Raw genomic sequence first — 17393 nt, 5'->3', positions numbered from 1 at the left:
GTGGCAAATGAGGCCCGGCTTTGACAAAGCTCTTTTATCCCCCATGAGGCAGAATGAGTTAAACGCACTTGGAGAGGTGAAAGGTCCCAGAGCATCAGGATGCCCGGCTGGTGCCTGGCAGGAGGGAAGCCTAGAGCTGGAATGTTCCCAGTTCCTCAAAAATGGACTAGGCTTGTCTGAGGGGTGGGTGTGTTTAACCGTCACAGCAAAGAGTTTGTCTTGCTCCGCTAGGAAGCACTTAACGAAACTCGGTAAGGATAGAATTCTGCTCTTGCACAGCTGTAAATTTGCCAGATTGAACAAAGAAACATGACATGCAACTCAATTTAAATTTTAACTAAACAGGTCAGTTTTTAGTGTAGGTATGTCCCATGCATACTTTTTTACTATGACTTTTTGTACTAAAACTTAATAGAATTGATAACATATGTGAAGTGCTGGCAGAAGGCTTGGGGAGGTAGATGTCTGATAAGTTTTAGTTTCCATTATCACAGATTAAGATTTCCAGGAGAATCTCCCCCCTAATCAGAAGCAAAGCTCATTAAGAGACCATTTGGTGTCAACTGTTTAGAGGGTCCTGACTCTTGGTTTAATATTGCCTGTCTTTGAAGTAAACATTTTAGGATCTCTAATTCAGTAAGTTGTCATAGTGTCATGGCCACGTGTGGGTAATAAAACGAACAGATAGATCTCAAAGTCGCATACATAAGTTTAAAAAGAAACACTTGGAACGGACTACAGAGGGCATGAAAAGAAACTGTGAGTAGAAGTGGTCTATTGTATTAAGAATAAAGCTCAAAGAATACATTTTTATGATGTGTTTTTATTATTTAGGACAATATTTACACATGCCTATTACTTTTGCCCTAGTATCAGCCACTAGAAGGACCCATTTCCATGGATTCTCCATTTACAAATTTTGTACAAAGCCCTAAACAGCTGTCAGTGTCCACTCGAACTTCCCACTCCAAGACCTACAATCAATAGGAACCCTGTTCAAAACCCAAAGAGAAGGGATCAGGGTAGCCTTGCTTGTCATTTTGAGTGTTGTCACACTTGTCTTGGGCCTGTGACCATCTCACGAATGGGCCCCAGGGTGGTTGAATCCACTGCCTAAACAGGTGGTGGGTAGGGACAATTGTTCTGAGAAGACTGTCCCCAGTCTTTTGTCCCCAAAATATTTCATCCCCAAAAATACACCCCTCAGTCTAATAAATAAATTGCAGAAATACAAAATAAAGGGGAAGAAACTGCAGCTTGCTACTTGAAAATTGGCTTGATGGGTTTCACCAACAGTAAACCCAGGAGGAACTGAATGAGATGTGTCTGATGAAGCCAAGTATGCAGCCACATTTGGTGTCTGGTCCCAGTAGAGTGGGACCCACAGGACACTGGGGTGGGGCCAGGCCTCTTCTGGCTCATTCTGATAGCCGCCATCTTGCAACCGGCTGATTGGTTGTGAAGGGAAGGTACCCCTCTCTGCCTGATGAAAGTAAGGCCTCTCATATCATGTTCAGTTCTGGGAACTGCTGCACTCTCAGAAAGAGAGACAAACCCAGCCAGAGAGAGACAAGGAGGTCACGATAAGTCTCCACACTACACCATATGGGCATATTTGGAGAAACTGGATATGAGGCCTCCAGGGAGAGAATGGGAGACACATTGCTGAGTCCAGCTATTTATGACTGTCATGCAGAAGCGTCACTCCATTTATAGAATCCCGAGGGGCAGAGCCCATTTCAAAGGGTGTCAGCTACAGGAAGAAGGATTTTATCTTAAGTTGGGAGTTATTAAAAGTAGACTGAATATCCACCGGATGGGACCCAGAACAAATATGTTTTCAGAGCCTTCTACCCAGAGATTCTGAGACTTAATTCCCATCTGTTCTTCCAGGCAATCTTTTTTTAAATACCAACTGGTCCCAATCACTCCCTTCTCTAAACTAATACTGCATTTAGGACCCCAACCAGTCATTTTGGCATTTTTCACATTCTGTGCTTCATATTTGGTTACTTTCAACATGTCCGGGTGCTATGGTTGAGCAGAGAAACCACAGATGACGCTGACAATATCCCTTGCTCTTAGGGACTTGGTCCCCAGCCAGGCTCAAACCATATGTTCACTTCCTTCCAGGCCCCTTGTAATCAGTGTCAATCACTGTTCCTACGTCTTTATTTCTGAGGGATTAATTAATTTTCTAGTATGAATCCAGGGTCGAATAATAATCAGATGGGAATATGGCTGTGTCATGTTAAGCTTTCTGCCTTGTTATAATATCCATTAGTGTATTAAAGTATTTCTGAACCTTAGAATGAAATATACTTTGCTTGAAGCTTTGCTCTCTAAACCAAATCTCTTATTCTATCACAGCTACTAAAATGTTCCCTGGTCATTCTAGTATGATAACAGAGTGATGACATACTGAGCCACACCTCCTGGTGGGTCTAGTGGACTCTGTGTGATGCTCAGTTCCTCCAGCTTCAGCCTCCCACTGAGCTATCAAGACTTCAGCACTTCCAGTCCTTACTCAGGGTCTGGGCTGCATTTGTGGCTCAATGACGTCCCCTGTAACATCCATCCCTGGGCTATGACTTGCCTGCGTTCTGGTTTGGTGGGAAACAGAGCTCAGCTTGGAGCTAGCTAATCTCTACTACCTGGCTCCCAATTACAGAAATGACATTTACTATGAGTTGCTGCTCCCCTGAGCTGCCCACTCTACTCACCAGAACCTCCTGTGGTTCTTTTTATTATCACCATGAACCAACAATTATAAGCAATGTCAATGGTAAAATACTCCTCCCTATAAAATATTTTTTGGTCTTACATATTTACTATCTGGCCCTTTACAGAAAATGTTGGTCGATTCCTGACCTGATCAATATTTGTGTGCGTGACTTATTACTTATTGAAGCACTAATGGAAATAACTCACAATTCAGTTTTTCTTCCTTATGTCATCAAACCCCTCCTTTTCATGCTCCTGCTATGGTCAAGGCCCTGGCGTGGTCCCCAGGGAGCAGATGCCTGTTTAGAATACATGTGACACCTTCCTGTTTTGCATGTAAACAGTGTGCTGAAGTCTCTCCTTCTAAGTATATATTACCATCTTCTTTCATCTTTCATCCTAATCAACTTGCAATTTCTTTCCATTAAGAGGACATTGGGGGCCTTTACGGAAATCTCTTTCCTCCACTCCAAACTGAGGATGCTGCTGTCCTTCCACTACTTGAGAAATGCCCTGTTGCTCAGTGTGTAAAGTAGTATCTATCCTTCAGATAAGGTCCTGAAGATGTAGAGGAAGCAGAAAAATGTAACAGTAAGCGAAAGGAAACCCTTTCGCTTATACTTCACAAATATAATCAAAGCAGGTTGTACTGTGGCAGTCTTTACCATAAGGCCCACCACATCATGCACAGAGAGGCAAAGGCAGGGGTAGAGAGTTGCCCATCTTTACCAGCACTGAGATTACTCAGTCCTGCTTCTATTTGGCATTCATTTTAGACAGTATTGACTAGATATTTCTCTAGAGATGTCCTTGATAAAATCTGATTAACCCTATTTTAACAGAGTAAGGAGACACAGAGGAAGCAAAAGTGAAGGGCAGGAAGGGATCTATTAATTGAACCAGTAAGAGTTCTTAGATGCAAACAGATGCCAACTAACCTACGCACTTTATTGGATGATTATCAGGTACTCGTAGAATCAAGAGAAATCTGGACATGCAGCTCAGAACACAGGAGCAGTGGGGTTAGGAGTCAAGAGTAGAGCCAGAGTCATACAGTGGGATGAATGTCCCATCTCTGAGGGACATTGCAGCCATCACCTTCTCCCTCCACTGCTTCCTCCACCAGGCCTCCTGGCCCCACTGACTTTGCCAGTAATGATCTCTACATGGGGATCCAGCACGTGTGCATTGTTGATTCAGAGCCCCAGGCAAGAGCTTCCAGTTGACCTGGCCTATATTCTGTGCCCAGAACCAGCTGCCAGGTGGCAGAAGAGAGAACGTCTGGCTCCCTTGAGCTTGCAGAGGAAATGGGTCTGCCTTCCACCAAACGCATGTTGTATCAAACACCCCCACTGGGTGGGAAGAAGATTTAGGAATTGGCCACCAATGTAACACCCAGCAATTACCAACTGCAGTCCATCACATTGACCCCTGATCACCCACGTGCACCATTCTTCCCATACTTTTGCTGCATGGAAAGGAAAACATTTGCATCAAACATCAACTACTCCCATTGCAATCCTCACTAACACAACCGAAAAACATGCTCGCTGCCCAAGAAAAACTCCCAAAGTCTCCTGTGGGTCAGCATCCAACACCAGTCAGGGTCTCTGTTGACAAAATACTCTCCAACCAAGCAAAGAGTTTGTAGATGGTGAGACAAGAAAACTCAAGGGGGCCAGGCTATGTGGGGCTTTGTGAGCCATGGCAAAGACATTCTCTGGTTCTGAGTGGTGGGAGCCTCTGGGAGTGCCAACCAGACATGTGACATGGGTAGACATACCTTAAAAGACACCTCTGTGTGGGAAACAGACTTTAGGGAAGAGTGTGGAAACTGGAAGATCAGGAAGGAGGAAATGCTCTGGACGGGATATGTTGACAATGGCTGGAATATCGGAATAAGTATGGGCATAATAAGAAGTGGTCAGATTCAGGTTGTGTTGTAAAAGTAGACCTTGGCTGATAACTCCTGATATGGATGATGAACATTTGGTTATTTCACAGATTTCTCCCCAACACACACATCCTCCTCCACCCTCCCAATATAGTTAAATCACAAACTTGGGTTTAGTCAACATGCCATATTTTCCTATTATATTTCCCTAAGTTACATATTGATAATAGCCAAGTCCCAGAGACTGGAACTGAGCATCTTGAGAAAGAAGCACTGTCCCTCATCCAATTCTCAGAACTGATGCCAGCACTTTGTGCAGAACCAACAGTAAGCCAGGTTTAAATATTTTTATCTTCAATCAACTGCTATTACAGTACTCACTTTTAAACCACAGATGTACCTTAGCAAGAGTTGGCAATGATGCAAAAATAGGCAATGTGGGAGTGAGAATGGGGAGGGGGGATGAATGTCTTCAGGGTGTGACCAGCCCCATCCAGTATTTGCCACTTGACCATGAAGGCTGGTGCACACTCGGAATTTGAAGGAAAGATGAATGAGAGGATGCACAAGTCTCAATGAGTGACTAAGGCTGTATGGTCACTCAGGGTCTGTATTAGTTTTCTATTGCTGTATAACTAATTCCTACAAACTTTGGTATTTAAAACATCATTTATTATCTCACAGTTCCCGTAGGTCAGGAGGCTGCACACGGCTTAGCTGGGTCCTCTGCCCAGGATCTCACAAGACTGGGATAAAAGTGCCAGCCAGGACTGGAGTCTCATGTGAGACTCACACTCCTCTATAAGCTCATGTGATTGATGGTGGACTTCTGTCCCTGCAGCAGTAAAGCCTCCTGTCATCAAGTCTGCAATGGCTCCACTCTGCTCCAAATTCCAGAGGGCTGCCCTGGAATTTCTATGGGGCTGCTGCTGACCCCAAACAGGACCCTAAGCCTTGTGGACAGGCAGAGTCTCCAAGATTCATAGCAGAGCTGCTGGCCATGCCTCCTGGTCCAGCTGGAGGACCTCATGTGTCTTAGCCCCCTCACAGCTTCCAGGATCTGAGTCAACCCACACATATGATCAGACTTGGCATTTGTTGCTTCCACATTTCAAAGAAGCCCAGTTTCCTTCTGAGTGATGAGAGTGTGAGGACCAGCAACGTGTTCTTCCCTTTGTAGAAGGGAAACTACTCTCAGAAACTTCATTCACATGCTAGGCTTCCCTGATATCAGTTGGGGTTCTCGAGAGAAACAGAACCAATATGATCTCTACCTGCATTTTGTCTTTCTCTCTATTTCTATCTCTAGCTCTACCTCTGTCTCTATTACCTATGTCCCTGTAACTATCAATCAATCTAGAGAGAGAGATTTTAAGGAACTGGCCCACATGATTGTGGAGGCTTGTCAAAATTGGTAGGGCAGGCCAGCAGATTGAAAATTCAGCTAAAAGTTGATAGTGCAGTTTTGAGTCTGAAGGCTAGAAACTGAGGCAGAATTTCCAAGCTGCAGCCTGGTGGCAGAATTCCTCCTTCTTTGAAAAAAACCTCAGTCTTTTGCTCTAAGGCCTTCAGATGATTGCATGAGGCCCATTACAGAGGGTAACCTGCTTTAAAGTCAACTGATAGCAAATGTTGATCACAGCAACATCTGGACTGGTGTTTGACCAAACAAATGGGCACCATAGTCTAGCCAGGTTGATACATAAAATGACCCAGCTCACGGTCTTATGGTGAGATGTCTCTCTCCTTCTCCACAGGACACCTGCTCTTCCTTGTACCCTCAGAACCTGTTTATATACCTATTCCCCAGGGTGTTCCCAATGTAAAGTGAAATCATGCAATTTATTTGGTGGGGGCATGTTCCAGTTTTTTATTGCTGCAAAACAAACCATCCCCAAATGGTGGCTTTAAAGAATACAGTCTCATATTATTATTACCCCTCTCAGTTCTGGGCTGACCAAGGTCAGCAGGCTGATTCTCACCAGGTCTTTCATGTGGTTGCTGTAGGATGGTAGCCACAGCAGGGGTCATCCTGAAGTCTTGTTCACTCACAAGGTGGCCCCAGGGTAGCTAGAATTCTTACAAGACAGCTGGAGTTCTCACCAAACACACACACACACACACACACACACACACACACACACAAGTAACTATGTGAGGTGATGGATGTGTTAACTAAACCTATCGTGATAATCATTTCACAATACATACGTGCATCAAATCATCACTTTGTACAACTTACACTTACACAATATAATATGTCAATTCAATCTCAAGAAAGCTGGAGAAAAAATAAAAATAAAAAAGAACACTTGGAGGCTCCCAGAACAAGTGTCCCAAGGCACGGCTGCATGACCTCTTCTATCTGGACCTCAGAAATCAACACAGCGCCGCAGAGGCCCACCCAGGTTCAAGAGGAAGCCACATGGAATCTGAGGACATGTGTTAAAACTACCTCAGAAAGCTTTCTCCTCTGTGATTTGACTCTGAAATTCACCCCAAGATCTGAGTGTAATTGTAGATCAATCCCCCTGCAGAGCAATTCCCTCCAGCAAGGAAATTACAGTACCTTCAAAAAGAGGGATGGAAGGAGTGTTCTTACAAAGTGCTCTGAGTTTCTGCATTCTCCCATATATTGATATCTCTGTTCCAATGTTCATTGCCACTGCTTCCCATCTTATGCTTAACTGTCACAGGCCGTTTAAATTCAATTGTTACTGCAGTTTGGGAAACCGTTGCATCTAACTTTGCTTTTGTTTGTTTGTTTTAATTTTTACTGGGGTATAGTTGATTTACAATGTTGTGTTAGTTTCAGGTGTACAGCAAAGTGAATCTGTTACCAAGGGTAAGGTGAGGGGGAATAAATTGGAAGATTGGGATTGATATATACACACTACTATATATAACTTTGCTTTTGATTTTTAGCTATTGTCACCATGTGGGAACAAGAAAGAAGAGATTCCATTAACACATCTTAGGAAGACCCTAGGCTGGGGACATGTGTTGGGATTTGAACTTCTTTTTCTTCCATCTTCCCAGTGTCAATAGAAGCAGTCATCTACACCAGAGACCTGGAGACCTTGAGTTGCTAATATTCTATATACTGTCTCATAAAGGAGAGCAAGTTGGCTGCAAAAGCTTGAGTTTACTGAGTACTTCAGTCCAAGTGACCACAGGCAAAAATGTAAGATATAATTTTCTGTTTAGTCATCAGATTCTATTTCAGTTTTCTATACTTGTATACAAAACCACCCCAAAAGTTAGTGGCTTCAAACAACACTTTGTATTTCTCATGGTGAGCCGACTTCTGCTGATCTTGGTTGGGGTCACTCATACAGCTAAATTCAGCTGGTGGGTGGACTGGGCTGGAAGGTCCTGGGTGCTGACCGATGGCTGGGGCACCTCAGTGCCTCTCTACATAGCCTGACTCTCAGAGTCTTGCTTGAGTCCCTAGAAGAGTTCCAAACCCTGTTCAGTGTTTTAATGGCTTTATGTACCTCTCCTTTGTTGTACTTATTACAGTTGCAATTTAATGTTCATCATGTAACTATTTGTCAAACACCTGTCCTCTCACTCTAATGCAGACTCCACATGGACAGGAGCTATGAGTGTCTTGTTGAGAACTGTACCCTCGGAGCTTATCATGGTGCTTCCCATGCATCAGGACTGAAATGTATAGCCACTGAATGAAGAAATAAATGTTTGGGAGATAGGAAGTGCAAATCCTTGTTCACTTATTTAATGGCTATGTGGCTTGACAATCAGGGTTCCCATCTGAAAAGCAGGAAGTGTAGCAACTTTCTCTCTTGGTGATGTGAAGATGAAAGCAGAAAGCACATACACATGTGCTGAGCAGGTAGTATGTTTGAGAAGGATGTGGCCTGCCAGTCAGCCTGGGGTTAATTATGTAGAAGGATTGTTTAATACTTGATTGTTGGGCAAGTCATGGTGCCTTAACTGATTCTTTTTGTGGAATTCAGGAACTACTGTCTCCTTCAGGAGAATTAGGAGGAAAAGGAGTGGATGATGCAAAAAATTAAAAATAGAACTACCATCCCCCGAAAAAAATAGAACTACCCTATGATCCAGCAGTTCCATTTCTGGGTATATATCTGAAGAAAACAAAAACACTAATTCAAAAAGATATTTGCACCCGCATATTCATTGTAGCATTATTTACAATAGCCAAGATACAGAAACAACCTACGTGTCCATTAACGAATGAATGGATAAAGATATGATTATATATATATATATATATATATATATATATAATGGAATATTATTCATCCATAAAAAAAGAATGGAATCTTGCCATGTGCAACAGCATGAATGGATCTTGAGGACATTATGCTAAGTGAAATATCAGACAGAGAAAGACAAATACCTATGATCTCATTTATATGTGGAATCTAAAAAACAAAACCAACAAAACAAGCTCATAGATGCAGATCATAGATTGGTGGTTGCCAGAGAGAAATCAGGGGTAGAGGTGAGTGAAATGGATGAAGGAGGTCAAAACGTACAGACTTCCAGTTATAAAATAAATAAGTTATGGGGATGCAATGTTCAGCATGGTACCTATAGTCAATAATACTGTACTGAATATTTGAAAGTTGCTAACAGAGTAGATCTTAAAAGTCCTCATCACAAGAAAAAATATTCTGTAACTCTTATGGTGTCAGATGGTAACTAGACTTACTGTGGTGATCATTTCACAATGTGTACAAATACCAAATCATTACAGGGTACACTTGAAACTAAGATAATGTTATATGTCGATTATACCTCAATTTTTTAAAATTTCATTCATTAATTAATTTTTTAAGAAAAGAAAAGAGTGGAGTGACTTTGAAAAGAGGTAGTTGGGAATGAGTGGATTAACCATAAATTTAATATTTGATGCCTGGGGTAACAGAGAACAGACGTAGTTGATGAGTGTTGACTGAAAGCTAAGCCTTGTGCTGGGGCCTGAGACAGCTCGCAGGAACCAGGCCTTCAAGGGTTGGAGAAAATGGCCAATCCCCAAAGCATGCTGGTGGAAGTGTAAATTGACACAAATTCTCCCGAGGACAACTAACCAGCACCTATCAGAAATTGTCACATTCCATGCAAATCAATGAAGTTAGAAAGCTCCCACACACCATACACAAAAATAAACTCGAAATGGCTTAAAGATGTAAATACAGGACATGATACCATAAAACTTCTAGAAGAGAACATAGGCAAAGCATTCTCTGACATAAATCATAGCAATGTTTTCTTAGGTCAGTAGAAATAAAAGCAAAATTAAACAAATGGGACCTAATCAAACTTATAAGCTTTTGCACAGCAAAGCAAACCATTAACAAAATGAAATGACAACTTACCGACTGGGAGAAAATATTTGCAAACCAGGTAACCAACAAGGGTTTAATTTCCAAAATACACGAACAGCTCATACTACTCAATAACAAAAAAACAAGCAACCCAATCAAAAAATGGGCAGAAGACCTAAATAGACATTTCTCCAAAGAAAACATACAGATGGCCAATAGGCACACGAAAAGATGCTCATCATCACTAATTATTAGCGAAATGTAAATCAAAAGTATAATGAGGTATCACCTCACATCGGTTAGAATGGTCATCATTAAAAAGTCTACAAATAATAAATGTTGGAGAGGGTGTTGAGAAAAAGTAACCCTCATACACTATTGGTGGGAATGTAAACTGGTGCAGCCACTATGGAAAACAGTATAGAGCTTCCTTAAAAAACTAAAAATAAAATTTCCATATGGGACTTCCCCGGTGGCGCAGTGGTTGAGAGTCCTCCTGCCGATGCAGGGGATGCGGGTTCGTGCCCCGGTCCTGGAGGATCCCACGTGCCACAGAGCGGCTGGGCCCGTGAGCCATGGCCGCTGGATCTGCGCGTCCGGAGCCTGTGCTCGGCAACGGGAGAGGCCGCAGCGGTGGGAGGCCCGCGTACCGCAAAAAAAAAAAAAAAAGTTGCCATATGATCCAGCAATCCCACTTCAGGGCATATATCTGGAGGAAATTCTAATTGGAAAAGATATATATACTCCAATGTTCTTAGCAGCACTGTTTACAATAGCAATAGCCAAGACGTGGAAGCAACCTAAATGTCCATCAACAGATGAATGGATAAAGATGTTATATATATATATATATACACACACACACACACACACACACACACACGTGCATGTGTGTGAAATACTATGAAATACTACTCAGCCATAAAAAAGAATGAAATAATGCAGCTACATGGATGGACCTACAGATTATCATATTAAGTGAAGTCAGACAGAGAAAGACAAATACCATACAATATCACTTATATGTGGAACCTAAAAAAAATGGTACAAATGAACTTACTTACAGAACAGAAACAGACTCACAGACATAGAAAACAAACTTATGATTACCAAAGGGGAAGCGGGGGAGGGATAAATTAGGAGTTTGGAATTAGTAGATACATACTACTATATATAAAATAGATAAACAACAGGGTCCTATTGTATAGCACAGGGAACTATATTAAATATCTTGCAATAAACTATAATGGAAAAGAAGATGAAAAAGAATATATATATGTACATATATATATATATAACTGAATCACTTTGCTATACACTAACACAAAATTGTAAATCAACTATACTTCAATTAAAAAAAGAAAGAAGTCATCACATCTGTAACCCAACAGTGGGTCTTGAGGAAACAGTCCTCCCATCAAGGGTTTGGGAGGGCCAAGAGAGCTTGGCAGCTTTCTAGTCTGAACCAACAAGGCTCTGATCTCATGAAGCAGACCCTCTCATTGGGGAGATGCAATGGACAAATAAATTTTTAAAAGTAACTGGACACAATGCATACATATATCAAATCATCATGTTTGTACACCATAAAGTTACACAGTTACATGTCAATTATAACTCAATAAGGCTGGAAAAAAAACTGTTATGAAAATTTTTTTAAAAAGAAAGGTAATTGAAGATGGTGATAAGATCTGTCCAGAAAATAAAGTACTATAATGTAAAAATGGGTATGGGAAGGGTTGGGCTGGGCATGTTGTAAAGAAAAGTCTCTCTGTGGAGTAATGTTTGAGTGGGACTGGAATTACAGGTGGGGGCTGGGCACTCAAAGGTCTAAGGCTTAGGTTTACATGAAAGGAACAGCAAATACAAAGGTCTGAAGGTGACTGAAGTCCATGTCTTTGAGGCACAGGAAACAGGCCTATGGCCAGAGCACAGGAGATAAACAGGAACGTGGATAATACTCAGGTGGAGGTTGTAGGGGGAAGAGATTGCATCAGCCAGACCAAGGGATGTGGGTTTTATTCTAAGAGAGGTGTAAGCAGGAGAGCAGCTGCTGAGGGTGTCAGACAATGCAGTTCCATTCTCTTGTCATATTTCTAGTTTTATAACTTTTTTTTCACAATGAACACATTCATTCTGTAACAAAAAAATAAACAAAAGCTATAAAACAACAATAACGTCACAGTCCTGGGACTGCCTCTATTGCACTGGCCATGATTCCAAGCTGCTCCTTTCCTGGTCCTAAGAAGCCAGGTTATTGATCAGAGCCTAAGGCAAGCTGAGTCTGAGGCCAACAGGTGAGGTGGTCTTAAGTGAGGGGCTGAAGGGAGTCAGGTGCTCAGAGAGGGAGGTGCTGTCACTAACAAACAGGCTAGGAAGATGAGGGACCACAACTGGGTCCCCCAACATCCCTCTTGCTTCCATCTCCTGAAGTTTGTGGCTTTGCCTGGGGTGGGAGGACGCTGAAGTCCTAGCTTTGAAAGCGCTCCTGGCTGTCACTCCCTGCACTTACAAATGTTATTGTCCTGAACTTTCTTAACCTCTCCTGTGAGTTCCAAATATGTCAAGAGGAAAACATTAAGGCTAATCGTCCCTTGTGACCATTACTGGGGAAATTCCAGTGTCAGCATCGTGGCTGTTGAACAGGGATGTTGTACGTCCACATGTCACATAGACACAGCTCTGCCAAGCTCCCTCCTCCAGTTTGGAAGCCTTTTGGTAGAATCTGCTTCCCTGAAGTACCAGTGTATCCTGGATGACACACGCAGCTGGAGGAAGCATTAATTTGGAATGTTTTACAGTCTCTTAAAGCTTACTTCGAACTGTTCTCTCCAAATCGTCTCTCTCCTCCAAAAATGACCCACAAAATTATCTGAAAGAAAATTAAGCTTCATTCTTGCCACCTTGTAAGAGTGGCACAGCATTTATATCTGGAGACAGCTGTACCTGAGTTTCAAGGCAGAGGGTCCATGAAGTGGCACCAGCCACGCTGCAGGGAAGGACCTGGGGGTGGGGTGGGGGCGTGACATTCCATGCCTGAAGAATGGTTTTCCAAGGCTGATGCTGGGGTCCGGGAGTTCTCCAATCTGCTTTGGTGATTAATTTTTCCTGAGATGCCTGCAAAGTGAGTTTCAGTAAACTAAGTCATGTTTCTTCATTGATTTCCATGATAAAATCAGAAATTCTTTCCCATGGAAAACAGTTTTAGCCACAAGTTGCAATAACATATTATACTTTAAAATGTGCTACTTTAGAATGAAAATTACAATTTTCCCAGGAAACCAACTAAAAATAAATCATAAAGCACACACTATTAAAAGTTTCGGTATACTGTCAGAAGTTACATTCACTTGGGCAAAACCCATGAGGATAAATCTTCTTTATTTTAACAACTAAACTTTAGCTACTTTTCTTAAAAGGGTTTATCTTTTGAATATGATATTTTTATTGTTTCCCAAATATAATTTAAGGCCTTTGCCATCCTTTAAGTTTTGCCATGCTCTATTTTTTTTAAGTAATTGTTTTGATGGTTTATTTTTTTGGAAGGGTTGGTATTTGTACAAAATCAAGTTTAAAAATCCAAGTCCAAAGAGATGTTAAGATAATATATTTCTATCTTTCACATTAAAAGGAATCCCCTTAGCAGCAACCCTGGCAGACAGCAACCAACTCAACCTGAATGGCTATGTGGGATCATGAGGTGTCCCAGGATGTCCACAGCATGAGGGAAGAACTGTCACCCCAGTGAGCTTTTCCTCACCTGGACTAAATGAAGTCTGCCTCCTCCTTGGAGTCTCTGTCCTTTTATAATGACATGGGACAACCACAGAGCCCAAGAGTCAGCTTTTCCGTGCTCTGCAGGCTTCCTGAGCGCATGAGCTGTCGAGGATCAAGTGAAAGACAGGACTTGAAATGAGATCCCTCCTCTCTGTGTGTCAATCCCCCCATTCTTCATCTAATCTTCACGGTTCCCCCAAGCTGTCCCTCTCATTCACCATTTGGGGGACTCATTGCCGTGGGGCTCTGTGGAACCCAGAAAACCCACAGTCCTCCAAGGATGGCAGGGCAGGACAGAGCTCAGGGGTACACCACACTTACCACTGGGGACAGAAAAGGCTGGCATTGGTAAGAGAGATGGGAGGCCAGTCCAGATGCCACCCCAGACACACCAACACCAGTACTGCCAGGCTCTGGTAAGTTCCAGAAATAAAGCAAGACAGTGGCTTTCTCACTAGGCTGTCTCGGCTGTGCTGGGAAATGAATTCAGCACATTATTCAAACCAAGGGTAGTATTTGGAACACTCTGCAGGCAGAGACAGATGGTACACATGCGTCTTCAGCCAGCTGGGCAAGGCTCCTGCATTTTGCTGTTCCTATACTCATTTCTTCCTCTGCTGCGTGATGTTGTTCCTCCTTCTGAGAGTGTACGCTGCTTCTTCCTGTCACCACTGCTTTCCATGGACAATGCTTGTTAATTGATGACAAATCTCTCTAAAAACAGACCTCTCGACCAGAGTTCAGTCTGTTTCACCCATTCTTACAGTCGAAGTCTCCTCTTTGCAAACCTTTCTTATGGTTTTTTTTAAAAACTCCTTTCAGGTTGGCTTATGTTGGGTGCAGAGGGGTTGTGTTGGGAGGGCAACAGGGAGAACTGTCCCTGCAGGGCCGGGCCCACCACCTGCCAATTTCAGGATGCTGGAGACACACACAGGGAGAGGGTTGTGTCTGTGCTGCTTGGGAGAACACCTGACCAGAGGTTCTTAAGTCGACTCCCCAGAACAGCAGCGTCCCTCGCCCAGGAACTCATTATAAATGCAGGTGACCTGGCTGTCCCTCTCCTGCTGAGTGAGAACCTCCAGGGTGGAGCCCAGAGGTCTGTGCTGTGACCAGCCCTCCAGGGGTTCTCCTGTGTCTCAAGTGTGAGAATCATGCTCCAGAGAGATGTTTTCTAGCTGAAGGGTCCACCTGTCATGTACCTATGAATCCAAATGCCATCAAAAGTCAAATTAGAGGTGACAATCTCAATCATTTCTGTCAGGTGGCCAAAGGAGGATTTGACAAGCTTCTCACACTAAGCAGCCTAGAATGTGCCCTTTTCCCTGGGAATTCCACCAACCTCACCACCACCTGCAGCCTCCTAGGTGTGTGAGCTTTGGTGGAGAAGCCAGGGTTTTCCCTTCCTCTCTGATCTACATACTCCCTATACTTTTATTCATATATTTTCACTTTCCAGACTTTACAAAACCTTGCTTCTAATTCTTTACATATGTCATAATTGAATAGTTGGTGAAAGTGTGAAAAAATACATTAAGTGTTCTAAAAAAATAACCTCTGAAAAAAGAATAAAATACTTGTTTTCTTTTGATGGTTTTTCTTATGCAAACCAGCAACAAAATACTTCTACCCCTCATAGTCTGCCTTATTCCAGAAAGAATGGAAGAGGCTTAAAGAAATATATTCAACATAACAGGATAGACACAAAGACAGAGAGGAATTAGGAAGATGGGAAAATATTAAAGAAAATATTTTTCACTGAACAGCTTTCCCTCAGTGATGAGTTCTCAGGAGTGACTTCAGTGGTTAAGCCAGGGACAGGGGTAACACAGCTGTTCCCTGTGGCCTCAGGACTCCCCATCTGCCACCCCACCCACCTGTGTGCGCCTCACCAGTGCCAGCCTCCTCTCAACTCTTCCCAGACAGTAACTCTTGGGAAGACTTTCAGCCCCCTCCCTCCTCTTCTGCTGACCTAGTTAAGTTCAAAATAGCCCAAAACTCCCTTTCCAAGTGCCATGGCTGCCCTGCCCAGGACCACCCACCATTCTCTCCTGGCCTGTTTTCCTGCCAGCCGAGCTCAACCTGGCTTTGGGTGACATGCGTGGCCCTCTGGATGTGCCAGGCCTCTGTCTCTGGGACCTGTGAGTATAACAAATCCTTAATTTCTATGCCTCTCCTAGTGTGACTTCCATGGTCGTGTAGAAGTGATCCTGAAAGGACCTCAGCTAAGGGGATTGGTCCCGTTTACACAACAATTGGTGACAAGTACAAGAGCACTTTTAACATGGGCAGATGATCCCTCAGTCCCCTGGAGATGCTCACTGTTTGCATGTAGCTTACTGATGGGCTGTCCTGGCTGGGATTCACCATCTGGGAAGGCTGTCTATCCAGCTGACCCTCTTGTGTGTTACTTTGCACTGCCTCTTGTTACCTCATCCAACCTCGATGAAGCACCACCTCCTCCACTTATGCCCACCACACAAACAGCCAGACAGGCCCAGCACTTACTCAGACCATCCATGTTTTGGAGGCAATATATTACACATCTTTCTATCTTGCTTCATCCCACCGATGAGATTACCAAGAAGGCTGCCTCTTTCCACTGAGGCACAACAGGCTTTGGAACTAACACAGCAGGCTATACAGCAAACCTTGCCACTGGCTCACCAGGGGCTGATTATTGATTAGAACACTGGCTACATTTGATCACACTTCCTGGAGACTTTGGACCAAACATGGCCCTGAATGGCTACCCAGAGGCTTTTGAGCCAAATGGCTTGCTTTGGCCACTACCCCACATAGACCCACGGAACACCAAATTCTGGCTGCCTATTGGGCTCTAATAGAGACTGAGGCTTTTACTGGTGCCTGACAAACCATGCTAACAAACCATGCAGATTCCTATTCTGCCCTGGGTGAGAGGTAGCTCCTGTATTAGTCAGGACCCTCCAGAAAAACAGAATGAATGGAGATACGGGAATAAAAAGATTTATTATAAGGAATTGTCTCACATGATTATGGAGGCTAAGTCCCATGATCTGCCATCTACAAGCTGGAGACCCAGGAAGCTGTTGATGTAACACAGTCCCAGACAAAGGCCTGAGAACCAAGAGCTCTGAGGGCAGAAGATCAATGTCCCAGCTCAAGCAATCAGGAAGGAAAGGCTGAATTCTTCCTTCTTATGCATTTTTGTTTCCATTTGGGCCCTCAACTGATTAGATGAGGCCCACGTACATTGGGGAGGGCAGTCTGCTCTACTGAGTCTACCAATTCAAGTGCTAATCTCATCCGAAAACACCCTTAAAGATACACTCAGAAATAATGTTTAGCCAGATATCTGGGTATCCAGTGGCCCAGTCAAAAGGACATATAAAATTAACCACCACACCTCCCAACAATGCCTCAGCATGGCCACAGAAGCCTCCTTGCTAAAATGGAAACGGAACCTACTGGAAAGAGCCAAATCTGACACACTGGGACTCTCCAAACTGCAGAAGGATGTAGCCTACCACATGCTCAGCCCCTTGCCCACAGGTTTAGAGATGTTGACAATGGCAACTCTGTTTTTCCCTTCCTAGCTGAGTGGGGAACCCCATGGGATCAACTGCCTGACATGGAAAGGGAGTTGCTGTTCTTCACCAATAGCAACACCACCTTTGTATGCACTGTATCCTGTTGGTGAG

At 43.3% G+C, this 17393-nt stretch overlaps 1 long non-coding RNA gene across 3 annotated transcripts in view; it reads right to left on the bottom strand.

Annotated features, from left to right (window-relative positions):
• LOC137227119 (uncharacterized) overlaps window positions 1–17393 on the bottom strand; it is an 86654-nt gene that overhangs the window by 51994 nt on the left and 17267 nt on the right. The window contains exons 2-4 of one of the 3 annotated variants that reach the window (XR_010944709.1): window positions 13697–13815; window positions 12883–13053; window positions 11173–12072 (exon numbers count right to left, since the gene is read on the bottom strand). This is a non-coding gene — a long non-coding RNA (uncharacterized lncRNA). Of the gene's footprint in view, window positions 1–11172; window positions 13054–13696; window positions 13816–17393 lie in introns of those variants that run through there. The other 2 variants (XR_010944710.1, XR_010944708.1) reach the window with 2 other exon arrangements.

This window comes from Pseudorca crassidens, chromosome 7 (assembly GCF_039906515.1).
Source record: "Pseudorca crassidens isolate mPseCra1 chromosome 7, mPseCra1.hap1, whole genome shotgun sequence".
In the NCBI taxonomy this organism is placed as follows: domain Eukaryota; kingdom Metazoa; phylum Chordata; class Mammalia; order Artiodactyla; family Delphinidae; genus Pseudorca; species Pseudorca crassidens.
This window is presented reverse-complemented; position numbering and strand designations above follow the sequence as displayed.